We start from the raw sequence: 18,322 nt of genomic DNA on the forward strand, positions 1-18,322 counted from the left end.
AATGGCCTGTGGCTCTGTCCTAGGCCATCTACACCACAGGAGTGCCTTTGCTCCTGGCCAAGGCCATCTTCACCACACCAGGGCCTGTGATTATGGCTGAGGCCAACTTCACCACACCAGGGCCTGTGCTGCTGGTTGAGGCCAACTACACCACACCAGGGCCTGTGCTGCTTGTTGAGGCCATCTTCACCACACCAGTGCCGTTGCTTCTGCCCGAGGCCATCTTCACCACACCAGGGCCTGTGCTGCTTGTTGCGCCCATCTTCACCACACCAGGGCCTGTGCTGCATGTTGAGGCCAACTACACCACACCAGGGCCTGTGGCTCTGGCTGTGGCCATCTTCACCACACGAGGGCCTGTGATTATGGCTGAGGCCAAATGAACCACAACAGGGCCTGTGCTGCTGGTTGAGGCCAACTACACCAGACTAGGGCCTGTGGCACTGGCTGAGGCCATCTGCACCACAACAGTGCTCTTCTTCTGGCCGAGGCAACTACACCACATCAGGGCCGGTGCTGCTTGTTGTGCCCAACTACACCACACCAGGGCCTGTGGCACTGGCTGTGGCCATGTACAACACAATAGTGCTATGCTTCTGGCCGAGGCGACTACACCACACCAGGGCCTGTGCTGCTGGTTGAGGCCAACTACACCACACCAGGGCCTGTGGCTCTGGCTGTGGCCATCTTCACCACACCAGGGCCTGTGATTATGGCTGAGGCCAAATACACCACAACAGGGCCTGTGCTGCTGGTTTAGGCCAACTACACCAGACTAGGGCCTGTGGCACTGCCTGAGGCCATCTGCACCACAACAGTGCTCTTCTTCTGGCTGAGGCAACTACACCACACCAGGGCCTGTGCTGCTTGTTGAGCCCAACTACACCACACCAGGGCCTGTGCTGCTGGCTGAAGCCACCTTCACCACACCAAGGCCAGTGCTTCTGGCAGAGCCCACTACTCCACACCAGGTCCTGTGCTTCTTGCTGAGGCAACCTAAACCACAACAGGGCCTGTGCTGCTGTTTGAGGCCAACTACACCGCACCAGGGTCTTTTGGAAGGCCATCTTCGCCGTATACAAAGAGTAAAAACCCAACATCGACATTGTAGACCCTTCATTGCAGACAATGGCCTGTGGCTCTGTCCTAGGCCATCTACACCACAGGAGTGCCTTTGATTCTGGCCTCAGCCATCTTGACCACACCAGGGCCTGTGATTATGGCTGAGGCCAACTACACCACACCAGGGCCTGTGCTGCTGGTTGAGGCCAACTACACCACACCAGGGCCTGTGGCTCTGGCTGTGGCCATCTTCACCACACCAGTGCTCTGCTTCTGGCCGAGACGACTACACCACACCAGGCCCTGTACTGCTGGCTGAGGCCAACTACACCACACCATGGCCTGTGAATATGGCCGAGGCGACTACACCACACCAGGGCCTGTGCTGCTGGTTGAGGCCAACTACACCACACCAGGGCCTGTGCTGCTGGTTGAGGCCATCTTCACCACACCAGTGCCTTTGCTTCTGGCCGAGGCCATCTTCACCACAAAAGGGCATGTGATTATGGCTGAAGCCAACTTCACCACACCAGGGCACGTGCTGCTGGTTGAGGCCAACTACACCGCACCAGGGCCTTTTGGAATGCCATCTTCGCCGTATACAAAGAGTAAAAACCCAACATCGACATTGTAGACCATTCATTGCAGACAATGGCTTGTGGCTCTGTACTAGGCCATCTACACCACAGGAGTGCCTTTGCTTGTGGCCAAGGCCATCTTCACCAAACCAGGGCCTGTGATTATTGCTGAGGCGAACTACACCACACCAGGGCCTTTGCTTCTGGCCGAGGCCATCTTCACCACACCAGAGCCTGTGATTATGGCTGAGGCCAACTTCACCACAACAGGGCCTGTGCTGCTGGTTGAGGCCAACTACACCACACCAGGGCCTGTGGCTCTGGCTGTGGCCATCTTCACCACACCAGTGCTCTGCTCCTGTCGAGACGTCTACACCACACCAGGCCCTGTGCTGCTGGCTGAGGCCAACTACACCACACCAGGGCCTGTGATTATGGCTGAGGCCAACTACACCACACCAGGGCCTTTGCTGCTGGTTGAGGCCAACTACACCACACCAGGCCTGTGCTTCAGGCCGAGGCCAACTACCCCACACCAGGGCCTGTGCTGCTTGTTGAGCCCAACTACACCACACCAAGGCCCGTGGCACTGGCTGTGGCCATGTACAACACAATAGTGTTATGCTTCTGGCCGAGGCGATTACACCACACCAGGGCCTGTGCTTCTTGCTGAGACCACCTACACCACACCATGGCTTGTGCTTCTGGCTGAGCCCACTACTCCACACCAGGTCCTGTGCTTCTTGCTGAGGCAACCTAAACAACAACAGGGCCTGTGCTGCTGTTTGAGGCCAACTACACCGCACCAGGGTCTTTTGGAAGGCCATCTTCGCCGTATACAAAGAGTAAAAACCCAACATCGACATTGTAGACCCTTCATTGCAGACAATGGCCTGTGGCTCTGTCCTAGGCCATCTACACCACAGGAGTGCCTTTGCTTCTGGCCGAGGCCATCTTCACCACACCAGGGCCTGTGATTATGGCCGAGGCCAACTACCCCACACCAGGGCCTGTGCTGCTTGTTGAGGCCAACTACACCACACCAGGCCTGTGCTTCTGGCCGAGACGACTACACCACACCAGGCCCTGTGCTGCTGGCTGAGGCCAACTACACCACACCAGGGCCTGTGATTATGGCTGAGGCCAACTACACCACACCAGGGCCTGTGCTGCTGCTTGAGGCCAACTACACCACACCAGGCCTGTGCTTCAGGCCGAGGCCAACTACCCCACACCAGGGCCTGTGCTGCTTGTTGAGGCCAACTACACCACAGCAGGCCTGTGCTTCAGGCCGAGGCCAACTACACCACACCAGCGCCTGTGCTTCTTGCTGAGACCACCTACACCACACCATGGCTTGTGCTGCTGGCTGAAGCCACCTTCACCAGACCAAGGCCAGTGCTTCTGGCTGAGCCCACTACTTCACACCAGGTCCTGTGCTTCTTGCTGAGGCAACCTAAACCACAACAGGGCCTGTGCTGCTGTTTGAGGCCAACTACACCACACCAGGGCCTGTGCTGCTGGTTGAGCCCAACTACACCACACCAGGGCCTGTGGTTCTGGCTGTGGCCATCTTCACCACACCAGTGCTCTGCTTCTGGCCGAGACGACTACACCACACCAGGCCCTGTGCTGCTGGCTGAGGCCAACTACACCACACCAGGGCCTGTGATTATGGCCGAGGCGACAACACCACACCAGGGCCTGTGCTGCTGGTTGAGGCCAACTACACCACACCAGGCCTGTGCTGCTGGTTGAGGCCAACTACACCACACCAGGGCCTGTGATTATTGCTGAGGCCAACTACACCACACCAGGACCTGAGCTGCTGGTTGAGGCCAACTACACCACACTAGGGCCTGTGATTATGGCTGAGGCCAACTACACCACACCAGGGCCTGTGCTGCTGGTTGAGGCCAACTACACCACACCAGGCCTGTGCTTCAGGCCGAGGCCAACTACCCCACACCAGGGCCTGTGCTGCTTGTTGAGCCCAACTACACCACACCAGGGCCTGTGGCACTGGCTGTGGCCATGTACAACACAATAGTGCTATGCTTCTGGCCGAGGCAAGTACACCACACCAGGGCCTGTGCTTCTTCCTGAGACCACCTACACCACACCATGGCCTGTGCTGCTGGCTGAAGCCACCTTCACCACACCAAGGCCAGTGCTTCTGGCTGAGCCCACTACTCCACACCAGGTCCTGTGCTTCTTGCTGAGGCAACCTAAACCACAACAGGGCCTGTGCTGCTGTTTGAGGCCAACTACACCGCACCAGGGTCTTTTGGAAGGCCATCTTCGCCGTATACAAAGCGTAAAAACCCAACATCGACATTGTAGACCCTTCATTGCAGACAATGGCCTGTGGCTCTGTCCTAGGCCATCTACACCACAGGAGTGCCTTTGCTTCTGGCCGAGGCCATCTTCACCACACCAGGGCCTGTGATTATGGCTGAGGCCAACTACACCACACCAGGGCCTGTGCTGCTGGTTGAGGCCAACTACACCACACCAAGGCCTGTGGCTCTGGCTGTGGCCATCTTCACCACACCAGCGCCTGTGATTATGGCTGAGGCCAAATACACCACAACAGGGCCTGTGCTGCTGGTTGAGTCCAACTACACCAGACTAGGGCCTGTGGCACTGGCTGAGGCCATCTGCACCACAACAGTGCTCTGCTTCTGGCCGAGGCGACTACACCACACCAGGGCCTGTGCTTCTTGCTGAGACCACCTACACCACACCATGGCCTGTGCTGCTGGCTGAAGCCACCTTCACCACACCAAGGCCAGTGCTTCTGGCTGAGCCCACTACTCCACACCAGGTCCTGTGCTTCTTGCTGAGGCAACCTAAACCACAACAGGGCCTGTGCTGCTGTTTGAGGCCAACTACACCGCACCAGGGTCTTTTGGAAGGCCATCTTCGCCGTATACAAAGAGTAAAAACCCAACATCCACATTGTAGACCCTTCATTGCAAACAATGGCCTGTGGCTCTGTCCTAGGCCATCTACACCACAGGAGTGCCTTTGCTTCTGGCCGAGGCCATCTTCACCACACCAGGGCCTGTGATTATGGCTGAGGCCAACTACACCACACCAGGGCCTGTGCTGCTGGTTGAGGCCAACTACACCACACCAGGGCCTGTGGCTCTGGCTGTGGCCATCTTCACCACACCAGTGCTCTGCTTCTGGCCGAGACGACTACACCACACCAGGCCCTGTGCTGCTGGCTGAGGCCAACTACACCACACCAGGGCCTGTGATTATGGCCGAAGGGACTACACCACACCAGGGCCTGTGCTGCTGGTTGAGGCCAACTACACCACACCAGGCCTGTGCTGCTGGTTGAGGCCAACTACACCACACCAGGGCCTGTGATTATTGCTGAGGCCAACTACACCACACCAGGACCTGAGCTGCTGGTTGAGGCCAACTACACCACACCAGGGCCTGTGCTGCTGGTTGAGGCCAACTACACCACACCAGGGCCTGTGCGGCTGGTTGAGGCCATCTTCACCACACCAGTGCCTTTGCTTCTGGCCGAGGCCATCTTCACCACAACAGGGCCTGCGATTATGGCTGAGGCCAACTTCACCACACCAGGGCCTGTGCTGCTGGTTGAGGCCAACTACACCGCACCAGGGCCTTTTGGAATGCCATCTTCGCCGTATACAAAGAGTAAAAACCCAACATCGACATTGTAGACCATTCATTGCAGACAATGGCCTGTGGCTCTGTCCTAGGCCATCTACACCACAGGAGTGCCTTTGCTCCTGGCCAAGGCCATCTTCACCACACCAGGGCCTGTGATTATGGCTGAGGCCAACTTCACCACACCAGGGCCTGTGCTGCTGGGTGAGGCCAACTACACCACACCAGGGCCTGTGCTGCTTGTTGAGGCCATCTTCACCACACCAGTGCCGTTGCTTCTGGCCGAGGCGATCTTCACCACACCAGGGCCTGTGCTGCTTGTTGCGCCCAACTTCACCACACCAGGGCCTGTGCTGCATGTTGAGGCCAACTGCACCACACCACGCCTGTGCTTCAGGCCGAGGCCAACTACCCCACACCAGGGCCTGTGCTGCTTGTTGAGCCCAACTACACCACACCAGGGCCTGTGGCACTGGCTGTGGCCATGTACAACACAATAGTGCTATGCTTCTGGCCGAGGCGACTACACCACACCAGGGGCTGTGCTTCTTGCTGAGACCACCTACACCACACCATGGCCTGTGCTGCTGGCTGAAGCCACCTTCACCACACCAAGGCCAGTGCTTCTGGCTTAGCCCACTACTCCACACCAGGTCCTGTGCTTCTTGCTGAGGCAACCTAAACCACAACAGGGCCTGTGCTGCTGTTTGAGGCCAACTACACCGCACCAGGGTCTTTTGGAAGGCCATCTTCGCCGTATACAAAGAGTAAAAACCCAACATCGACATTGTAGACCCTTCATTGCAGACAATGGCCTGTGGCTCTGTCCTAGGCCATCTACACCACAGGAGTGCCGTTGCTTCTGGCCGAGGCCATCTTCACCACACCAGGGCCTGTGATTATGGCTGAGGCCAACTACACCACACCAGGGCCTGTGCTGCTGGTTGAGGCCAACTACACCACACCAGGGCCAGTGGCTCTGGCTGTGGCCATCTTCACCACACCAGTGCCGTTGCTTCTGGCCGAGACGACTACACCACACCAGGCCCTGTGCTGCTGGCTGAGGCCAACTACACCACACCAGGGCCTGTGATTATGGCCGAGGCGACTACACCACACCAGGGCCTGTGCTGCTGGTTGAGGCCAACTACACCACACCAGGCCTGTGCTGCTGGTTGAGGCCAACTACACCACACCAGGGCCTGTGATTATTGCTGAGGCCAACTACACCACACCAGGACCTGAGCTGCTGGTTGAGGCCAACTACCCCACACCAGGGCCTGTGCTGCTGGTTGAGGCCAACTACACCACACCAGGGCCTGTGCAGCTGGTTGAGGCCATCTTCACCACACCAGTGCCTTTGCTTCTGGCCGAGGCCATCTTCATCACACCAGGGCCTGTGATTATGGCTGAGGCCAACTACACCACACCAGGGCCTGTGGCTCTGGCTGTGGCCATCTTCACCACACCAGTGCTCTGCTTCTGGCCGAGACGACTACACCACACCAGGCCCTGTGCTGCTGGCTGAGGCCAACTACTCCACACCAGGGCCTGTGATTATGGCTGAGGCCAACTACCCCACACCAGGGCCTGTGCTGCTTGTTGAGCCCAACTACACCACACCAGGGCCTGTGGCACTGGCTGTGGCCATGTACAACACAATAGTGCTATGCTTCTGGCCGAGGCGACTACACCACAACAGGGCCTGTGCTTCTTGCTGAGACCACCTACACCACACCATGGCCTGTGCTGCTGGCTGAAGCCACCTTCACCACACCAAGGCCATTGCTTCTGGCTGAGCCCACTACTCCACACCAGGTCCTGTGCTTCTTGCTGAGGCAACCTAAACCACAACAGGGCCTGTGCTGCTGTTTGAGGCCAACTACACCGCACCAGGGTCTTTTGGAAGGCCATCTTCGCCGTATACAAAGAGTAAAAACCCAACATCGACATTGTAGACCCTTCATTGCAGACAATGGCCTGTGGCTCTGTCCTAGGCCATCTACACCACAGGAGTGCCTTTGCTTCTGGCCGAGGCCATCTTCACCACACCAGGGCCTGTGATTATGGCTGAGGCCAACTACACCACACCAGGGCCTGTGCTGCTGGTTGAGGCCAACTACACCACACCAGGGCCAGTGGCTCTGGCTGTGGCCATCTTCACCACACCAGTGCCGTTGCTTCTGGCCGAGACGACTACACCACACCAGGCCCTGTGCTGCTGGCTGAGGCCAACTACACCACACCAGGGCCTGTGATTATGGCCGAGGCGACTACACCACACCAGGGCCTGTGCTGCTGGTTGAGGCCAACTACACCACACCAGGCCTGTGCTGCTGGTTGAGGCCAACTACTCCACACCAGGGCCTGTGATTATGGCTGAGGCCAACTACACCACACCAGGACCTGAGCTGCTGGCTGAGCCCACTAATCCACACCAGGTCCTGTGCTTCTCGCTGAGGCAACCTACACCACAACAGGGCCTGTGGCTCTGGCTGTGGCCATCTTCACCACACCAGTGCTCTGCTTCTGGCCGAGACGACTACACCACACCAGGCCCTGTGCTGCTGGCTAAGGCCAACTTCACCACACCATGGCCTGTGATTATGGCTGAGGCCAACTACACCACACCAGGGCCTGTGCTGCTGGTTGAGGCCAACTACACCACACCAGGCCTGTGCTGCTGGTTGAGGCCATCTTCACCACAGCAGTGCCTTTGCTTCTGGCCGAGGCCATCTTCACCACACCAGGGGCTGCGATTATGGCCGAGGCGACTACACCACACCAGGGCCTGTGCTGCTGGTTGAGGCCAACTACACCACACCAGGCCTGTGTTGCTGGTTGAGGCCAACTACACCACACCAGGGCCTGTGATTATTGCTGAGGCCAACTACACCACACCAGGACCTGAGCTGCTGGTTGAGGCCAACTACACCGCACCAGGGCCTGTGCTGCTGGTTGAGGACAACTACACCACACCAGGGCCTGTGCGGCTGGTTGAGGCCATCTTCACCACACCAGTGCCTTTGCTTCTGGCCGAGGCCAACTTCACCACACCAGGGCCTGTGCTGCTGGTTGAGGCCAACTACACCGCACCAGGGCCTCTTGGAATGCCATCTTCGCCGTATACAAAGAGTAAAAACCCAACATCGACACTGTAGACCATTCATTGCAGACAATGGCCTGTGGCTCTGTCCTAGGCCATCTACACCACAGGAGTGCCTTTGCTCCTGGCCAAGGCCATCTTCACCACACCAGGGCCTGTGATTATGGCTGAGGCCAACTTCACCACACCAGGGCCTGTGCTGCTGGTTGAGGCCAACTACACCACACCAGGGCCTGTGCTGCTTGTTGAGGCCATCTTCACCACACCAGTGCCGTTGCTTCGGGCCGAGGCCATCTTCACCACACCAGGGCCCGTGGCACTGGCTGTGGCCATGTACAACACAATAGTGCTATGCTTCTGGCCGAGGCGACTACACCACACCAGGGCCTGTGCTTCTTGCTGAGACCACCTACACCACACCATGGCTTGTGCTTCTGGCTGAGCCCACTACTCCACACCAGGTCCTGTGCTTCTTGCTGGGGAAACCTAAACCACAACAGGGCCTGTGCTGCTGTTTGAGGCCAACTACACCACACCAGGGCCTGTGCTGCTGGGTGAGGCCAACTACACCACACCAGGGCCTGTGGCTCTGGCTGTGGCCATCTTCACCACACCAGTGCTCTGCTTCTGGCCGAGACGACTACACCACACCAGGCCCTGTGCTGCTGGCTGAGGCCAACTACACCACACCATGGCCTGTGATTATGGCTGAGGCCAACTACACCACACCAGGGCCTGTGCTGTTGGTTGAGGCCAACTACACCACACCAGGCCTGTGCTTCAGGCTGAGGCCAACTACCCCACACCAGGGCCTGTGCTGCTTGTTGAGCCCAACTACACCACACCAGGCCTGTGCTGCTGGTTGAGGCCAACTACACCACACCAGGGCCTGTGATTATTGCTGAGGCCAACTACACCACACCAGGACCTGAGCTCCTGGTTGAGGCCAACTACACCACACCAGGGCCTGTGCTGCTAGTTGAGGCCAACTACACCACACCAGGGCCTGTGCGGCTGGATGAGGCAATCTTCACCACACCAGTGCCTTTGCTTCTGGCCGAGGCCATCTTCACCACAGCTGGGCCTGCGATTATGGTCGAGGCGACTACACCACACCAGGGCCTGAGCTGCTGGTTGAGGCCAACTACACCACACCAGGGCCTGTGATTATGGCTGAGGCCAACTACACCACACCAGGCCTATGCTTCAGGCCGAGGCCAACTACCCCACACCAGGGCCTGTGCTGCTTGTTGAGCCCAACTACACCACACCAAGGCCCGTGGCACTGGCTGTGGCCATGTACAACACAATAGTGCTATGCTTCTGGCCGAGGCGACTACACCACACCAGGGCCTGTGCTTCTTGCTGAGACCACCTACACCACACCATGGCTTGTGCTTCTGGCTGAGCCCACTACTCCACACCAGGTCCTGTGCTTCTTGAAGAGGCAACCTAAACCACAACAGTGCCTGTGCTGCTGTTTGAGGCCAACTACACCACACCAGGGCCTGTGCTGCTGGTTGAGGCCAACTACACCACACCAGGGCCTGTGCGGCTGGTTGAGGCCATCTTCACCACACCAGTGCCTTTGCTTCTGGCCGAGGCCATCTTCACCACACCAGGGGCTGCGATTATGGCCGAGGCGACTACACCACACCAGGGCCTGTGCTGCTGGTTGAGGCCAACTACACCACACCAGGCCTGTGTTGCTGGTTGAGGCCAACTACACCACACCAGGGCCTGTGATTATTGCTGAAGCCAACTACACCACACCAGGACCTGAGCTGCTGGTTGAGGCCAACTACACCACACCAGGGCCTGTGATTATTGCTGAAGCCAACTACACCACACCAGGACCTGAGCTGCTGGTTGAGGCCAACTACACCACACCAGGGCCTGTGCTGCTGGTTGAGGCCCACTACGCCACACCAGGGCCTGTGCGGCTGGTTGAGGCCATCTTCACCACACCAGTGCCTTTGCTTATGGCCGAGGCCAACTTCACCACACCAGGGCCTGTGCTGCTGGTTGAGGCCAACTACACCGCACCAGGGACTTTTGGAATGCCATCTTCGCCGTATACAAAGAGTAAAAACCCAACATCGACATTGTAGACCATTCATTGCAGACAATGGCCTGTGGCTCTGTCCTAGGCCATTTACACCACAGGACTGCCTTTGATTCTGGCCAAGGCCATCTTCACCACACCAGGGCCTGTGATTATGGCTGAGGCCAACTTCACCACACCAGGGCCTGTGCTTCTTGTTGAGGCCAACTACACCACACCAGGGCCTGTGCTGCTTGTTGAGGCCATCTTCACCACACCAGGGCCTGTGCGGCTGGTTGAGGCCATCTTCACCACACCAGTGCCTTTGCTTCTGGCCGAGGCCATCTTCACCACAAAAGGGCATGTGATTATGGCTGAGGCCAACTTCACCACACCAGGGCCTGTGCTGCTGGTTGAGGCCAACTACACCGCACCAGGGCCTTTTGGAATGCCATCTTCGCCGTATACAAAGAGTAAAAACCCAACATCGACATTGTAGACCATTCACTGCAGACAATGGACTGTGGCTCTGTAGTAGGCCATCTACACCACAGGAGTGCCTTTGCTCCTGGCCAAGGCCAACTTCACCACACCAGGGCCTGTGCTGCTGGTTGAGGCCAACTACACCACACCAGGGCCTGTGCTGCTTGTTGAGGCCAACTTCACCACACCAGTGCCGTTGCTTCTGGCCGAGGCCATCTTCACCACACCAGGGCCTGTGCTGCTTGTTGCGCCCAACTTCACCACACCAGGGCCTGTGCTGCATGTTGAGGCCAAGTACACCACACCAGGGCCTGTGGCTCTGGCTGTGGCCATCTTCACCACACCAGGGCCTGTGATTATGGCTGAGGCCAAATACACCACAACAGGGCCTGTGATTATGGCCGAGGCGACTACACCACACCAGGGCCTGTGCTGCTGGTTGAGGCCAACTACACCACACCAGGCCTGTGCTGCTGGTTGAGGCCAACTACTCCACACCAGGGCCTGTGATTATGGCTGAGGCCAACTACACCACACCAGGACCTGAGCTGCTGGCTGAGCCCACTACTCCACACCAGGTCCTGTGCTTCTCGCTGAGGCAACCTACACCACAACAGGGCCTGTGGCTCTGGCTGTGGCCATCTTCACCACACCAGTGCTCTGCTTCTGGCCGAGACGACTACACCACACCAGGCCCTGTGCTGCTGGCTAAGGCCAACTTCACCACACCATGGCCTGTGATTATGGCTGAGGCCAACTACACCACACCAGGGCCTGTGCTGCTGGTTGAGGCCAACTACACCACACCAGGCCTGTGATTATTGCTGAGGCCAACTACCCCACACCAGGGCCTGTGCTGCTTGTTGAGCCCAACTACACCACACCAGGCCTGTGCTGCTGGTTGAGGCCAACTACACCACACCAGGGCCTGTGCTGCTGGTTGAGGCCAACTACACCACACCAGGGCCTGTGCGGCTGGTTGAGGCCATCTTCACCACAGCAGTGCCTTTGCTTCTGGCCGAGGCCATCTTCACCACACCAGGGGCTGCGATTATGGCCGAGGCGACTACACCACACCAGGGCCTGTGCTGCTGGTTGAGGCCAACTACACCACACCAGGCCTGTGTTGCTGGTTGAGGCCAACTACACCACACCAGGGCCTGTGATTATTGCTGAGGCCAACTACACCACACCAGGACCTGAGCTGCTGGTTGAGGCCAACTACACCGCACCAGGGCCTGTGCTGCTGGTTGAGGACAACTACACCACACCAGGGCCTGTGCGGCTGGTTGAGGCCATCTTCACCACACCAGTGCCTTTGCTTCTGGCCGAGGCCAACTTCACCACACCAGGGCCTGTGCTGCTGGTTGAGGCCAACTACACCGCACCAGGGCCTTTTGGAATGCCATCTTCGCCGTATACAAAGAGTAAAAACCCAACATCGACACTGTAGACCATTCATTGCAGACAATGGCCTGTGGCTCTGTCCTAGGCCATCTACACCACAGGAGTGCCTTTGCTCCTGGCCAAGGCCATCTTCACCACACCAGGGCCTGTGATTATGGCTGAGGCCAACTTCACCACACCAGGGCCTGTGCTGCTGGTTGAGGCCAACTACACCACACCAGGGCCTGTGCTGCTTGTTGAGGCCATCTTCACCACACCAGTGCCGTTGCTTCGGGCCGAGGCCATCTTCACCACACCAGGGCCCGTGGCACTGGCTGTGGCCATGTACAACACAATAGTGCTATGCTTCTGGCCGAGGCGACTACACCACACCAGGGCCTGTGCTTCTTGCTGAGACCACCTACACCACACCATGGCTTGTGCTTCTGGCTGAGCCCACTACTCCACACCAGGTCCTGTGCTTCTTGCTGGGGAAACCTAAACCACAACAGGGCCTGTGCTGCTGTTTGAGGCCAACTACACCACACCAGGGCCTGTGCTGCTGGGTGAGGCCAACTACACCACACCAGGGCCTGTGGCTCTGGCTGTGGCCATCTTCACCACACCAGTGCTCTGCTTCTGGCCGAGACGACTACACCACACCAGGCCCTGTGCTGCTGGCTGAGGCCAACTACACCACACCATGGCCTGTGATTATGGCTGAGGCCAACTACACCACACCAGGGCCTGTGCTGTTGGTTGAGGCCAACTACACCACACCAGGCCTGTGCTTCAGGCTGAGGCCAACTACCCCACACCAGGGCCTGTGCTGCTTGTTGAGCCCAACTACACCACACCAGGCCTGTGCTGCTGGTTGAGGCCAACTACACCACACCAGGGCCTGTGATTATTGCTGAGGCCAACTACACCACACCAGGACCTGAGCTCCTGGTTGAGGCCAACTACACCACACCAGGGCCTGTGCTGCTAGTTGAGGCCAACTACACCACACCAGGGCCTGTGCGGCTGGATGAGGCAATCTTCACCACACCAGTGCCTTTGCTTCTGGCCGAGGCCATCTTCCCCACAGCTGGGCCTGCGATTATGGTCGAGGCGACTACACCACACCAGGGCCTGTGTTGCTGGTTGAGGCCAACTACACCACACCAGGCCTGTGTTGCTGGTTGAGGCCAACTACACCACACCAGGGCCTGTGATTATTGCTGAGGCCAACTACACCACACCAGGACCTGAGCTGCTGGTTGAGGCCAACTACACCACACCAGGGCCTGTGATTATGGCTGAGGCCAACTACACCACACCAGGGCCTGTGCTGCTGGTTGAGGCCAACTACACCACACCAGGCCTATGCTTCAGGCCGAGGCCAACTACCCCACACCAGGGCCTGTGCTGCTTGTTGAGCCCAACTACACCACACCAAGGCCCGTGGCACTGGCTGTGGCCATGTACAACACAATAGTGCTATGCTTCTGGCCGAGGCGACTACACCACACCAGGGCCTGTGCTTCTTGCTGAGACCACCTACACCACACCATGGCTTGTGCTTCTGGCTGAGCCCACTACTCCACACCAGGTCCTGTGCTTCTTGAAGAGGCAACCTAAACCACAACAGTGCCTGTGCTGCTGTTTGAGGCCAACTACACCACACCAGGGCCTGTGCTGCTGGTTGAGGCCAACTACACCACACCAGGGCCTGTGCGGCTGGTTGAGGCCATCTTCACCACACCAGTGCCTTTGCTTCTGGCCGAGGCCATCTTCACCACACCAGGGGCTGCGATTATGGCCGAGGCGACTACACCACACCAGGGCCTGTGCTGCTGGTTGAGGCCAACTACACCACACCAGGCCTGTGTTGCTGGTTGAGGCCAACTACACCACACCAGGGCCTGTGATTATTGCTGAAGCCAACTACACCACACCAGGACCTGAGCTGCTGGTTGAGGCCAACTACACCACACCAGGGCCTGTGATTATTGCTGAAGCCAACTACACCACACCAGGACCTGAGCTGCTGGTTGAGGCCAACTACACCACACCAGGGCCTGTGCTGCTGGTGGAGGCCCACTACGCCACACCAGGGCCTGTGCGGCTGGTTGAGGCCATCTTCACCACACCAGTGCCTTTGCTTATGGCCGAGGCCAACTTCACCACACCAGGGCCTGTGCTGCTGGTTGAGGCCAACTACACCGCACCAGGGCCTTTTGGAATGCCATCTTCGCCGTATACAAAGAGTAAAAACCCAACATCGACATTGTAGACCATTCATTGCAGACAATGGCCTGTGGCTCTGTCCTAGGCCATTTACACCACAGGAGTGCCTTTGCTCCTGGCCAAGGCCATCTTCACCACACCAGGGCCTGTGATTATGGCTGAGGCCAACTTCACCACACCAGGGCCTGTGCTTCTTGTTGAGGCCAACTACACCACACCAGGGCCTGTGCTGCTTGTTGAGGCCAACTACTCCACACCAGGGCCTGTGATTATGGCTGAGGCCAACTACACCACACCAGGACCTGAGCTGCTGGCTGAGCCCACTACTCCACACCAGGTCCTGTGCTTCTCGCTGAGGCAACCTACACCACAACAGGGCCTGTGGCTCTGGCTGTGGCCATCTTCACCACACCAGTGCTCTGCTTCTGGCCGAGACGACTACACCACACCAGGCCCTGTGCTGCTGGCTAAGGCCAACTTCACCACACCATGGCCTGTGATTATGGCTGAGGCCAACTACACCACACCAGGGCCTGTGCTGCTGGTTGAGGCCAACTACACCACACCAGGCCTGTGATTATTGCTGAGGCCAACTACCCCACACCAGGGCCTGTGCTGCTTGTTGAGCCCAACTACACCACACCAGGCCTGTGCTGCTGGTTGAGGCCAACTACACCACACCAGGGCCTGTGCTGCTGGTTGAGGCCAACTACACCACACCAGGGCCTGTGCGGCTGGTTGAGGCCATCTTCACCACAGCAGTGCCTTTGCTTCTGGCCGAGGCCATCTTCACCACACCAGGGGCTGCGATTATGGCCGAGGCGACTACACCACACCAGGGCCTGTGCTGCTGGTTGAGGCCAACTACACCACACCAGGCCTGTGTTGCTGGTTGAGGCCAACTACACCACACCAGGGCCTGTGATTATTGCTGAGGCCAACTACACCACACCAGGACCTGAGCTGCTGGTTGAGGCCAACTACACCGCACCAGGGCCTGTGCTGCTGGTTGAGGACAACTACACCACACCAGGGCCTGTGCGGCTGGTTGAGGCCATCTTCACCACACCAGTGCCTTTGCTTCTGGCCGAGGCCAACTTCACCACACCAGGGCCTGTGCTGCTGGTTGAGGCCAACTACACCGCACCAGGGCCTTTTGGAATGCCATCTTCGCCGTATACAAAGAGTAAAAACCCAACATCGACACTGTAGACCATTCATTGCAGACAATGGCCTGTGGCTCTGTCCTAGGCCATCTACACCACAGGAGTGCCTTTGCTCCTGGCCAAGGCCATCTTCACCACACCAGGGCCTGTGATTATGGCTGAGGCCAACTTCACCACACCAGGGCCTGTGCTGCTGGTTGAGGCCAACTACACCACACCAGGGCCTGTGCTGCTTGTTGAGGCCATCTTCACCACACCAGTGCCGTTGCTTCGGGCCGAGGCCATCTTCACCACACCAGGGCCCGTGGCACTGGCTGTGGCCATGTACAACACAATAGTGCTATGCTTCTGGCCGAGGCGACTACACCACACCAGGGCCTGTGCTTCTTGCTGAGACCACCTACACCACACCATGGCTTGTGCTTCTGGCTGAGCCCACTACTCCACACCAGGTCCTGTGCTTCTTGCTGGGGAAACCTAAACCACAACAGGGCCTGTGCTGCTGTTTGAGGCCAACTACACCACACCAGGGCCTGTGCTGCTGGGTGAGGCCAACTACACCACACCAGGGCCTGTGGCTCTGGCTGTGGCCATCTTCACCACACCAGTGCTCTGCTTCTGGCCGAGACGACTACACCACACCAGGCCCTGTGCTGCTGGCTGAGGCCAACTACACCACACCATGGCCTGTGATTATGGCTGAGGCCAACTACACCACACCAGGGCCTGTGCTGTTGGTTGAGGCCAACTACACCACACCAGGCCTGTGCTTCAGGCTGAGGCCAACTACCCCACACCAGGGCCTGTGCTGCTTGTTGAGCCCAACTACACCACACCAGGCCTGTGCTGCTGGTTGAGGCCAACTACACCACACCAGGGCCTGTGATTATTGCTGAGGCCAACTACACCACACCAGGACCTGAGCTCCTGGTTGAGGCCAACTACACCACACCAGGGCCTGTGCTGCTAGTTGAGGCCAACTACACCACACCAGGGCCTGTGCGGCTGGATGAGGCAATCTTCACCACACCAGTGCCTTTGCTTCTGGCCGAGGCCATCTTCACCACAGCTGGGCCTGCGATTATGGTCGAGGCGACTACACCACACCAGGGCCTGTGTTGCTGGTTGAGGCCAACTACACCACACCAGGCCTGTGTTGCTGGTTGAGGCCAACTACACCACACCAGGGCCTGTGATTATTGCTGAGGCCAACTACACCACACCAGGACCTGAGCTGCTGGTTGAGGCCAACTACACCACACCAGGGCCTGTGATTATGGCTGAGGCCAACTACACCACACCAGGGCCTGTTCTGCTGGTTGAGGCCAACTACACCACACCAGGCCTATGCTTCAGGCCGAGGCCAACTACCCCACACCAGGGCCTGTGCTGCTTGTTGAGCCCAACTACACCACACCAAGGCCCGTGGCACTGGCTGTGGCCATGTACAACACAATAGTGCTATGCTTCTGGCCGAGGCGACTACACCACACCAGGGCCTGTGCTTCTTGCTGAGACCACCTACACCACACCATGGCTTGTGCTTCTGGCTGAGCCCACTACTCCACACCAGGTCCTGTGCTTCTTGAAGAGGCAACCTAAACCACAACAGTGCCTGTGCTGCTGTTTGAGGCCAACTACACCACACCAGGGCCTGTGCTGCTGGTTGAGGCCAACTACACCACACCAGGGCCTGTGCGGCTGGTTGAGGCCATCTTCACCACACCAGTGCCTTTGCTTCTGGCCGAGGCCATCTTCACCACACCAGGGGCTGCGATTATGGCCGAGGCGACTACACCACACCAGGGCCTGTGCTGCTGGTTGAGGCCAACTACACCACACCAGGCCTGTGTTGCTGGTTGAGGCCAACTACACCACACCAGGGCCTGTGATTATTGCTGAAGCCAACTACACCACACCAGGACCTGAGCTGCTGGTTGAGGCCAACTACACCACACCAGGGCCTGTGATTATTGCTGAAGCCAACTACACCACACCAGGACCTGAGCTGCTGGTTGAGGCCAACTACACCACACCAGGGCCTGTGCTGCTGGTTGAGGCCCACTACGCCACACCAGGGCCTGTGCGGCTGGTTGAGGCCATCTTCACCACACCAGTGCCTTTGCTTATGGCCGAGGCCAACTTCACCACACCAGGGCCTGTGCTGCTGGTTGAGGCCAACTACACCGCACCAGGGCCTTTTGGAATGCCATCTTCGCCGTATACAAAGAGTAAAAACCCAACATCGACATTGTAGACCATTCATTGCAGACAATGGCCTGTGGCTCTGTCCTAGGCCATTTACACCACAGGAGTGCCTTTGCTCCTGGCCAAGGCCATCTTCACCACACCAGGGCCTGTGATTATGGCTGAGGCCAACTTCACCACACCAGGGCCTGTGCTTCTTGTTGAGGCCAACTACACCACACCAGGGCCTGTGCTGCTTGTTGAGGCCATCTTCACCACACCAGGGCCTGTGCGGCTGGTTGAGGCCATCTTCACCACACCAGTGCCTTTGCTTCTGGCCGAGGCCATCTTCACCACAAAAGGGCATGTGATTATGGCTGAGGCCAACTTCACCACACCAGGGCCTGTGCTGCTGGTTGAGGCC

Source organism: Pelmatolapia mariae, linkage group LG7, assembly GCF_036321145.2.
Source record: "Pelmatolapia mariae isolate MD_Pm_ZW linkage group LG7, Pm_UMD_F_2, whole genome shotgun sequence".
NCBI classification, from domain to species: Eukaryota; Metazoa; Chordata; class Actinopteri; order Cichliformes; family Cichlidae; genus Pelmatolapia; species Pelmatolapia mariae.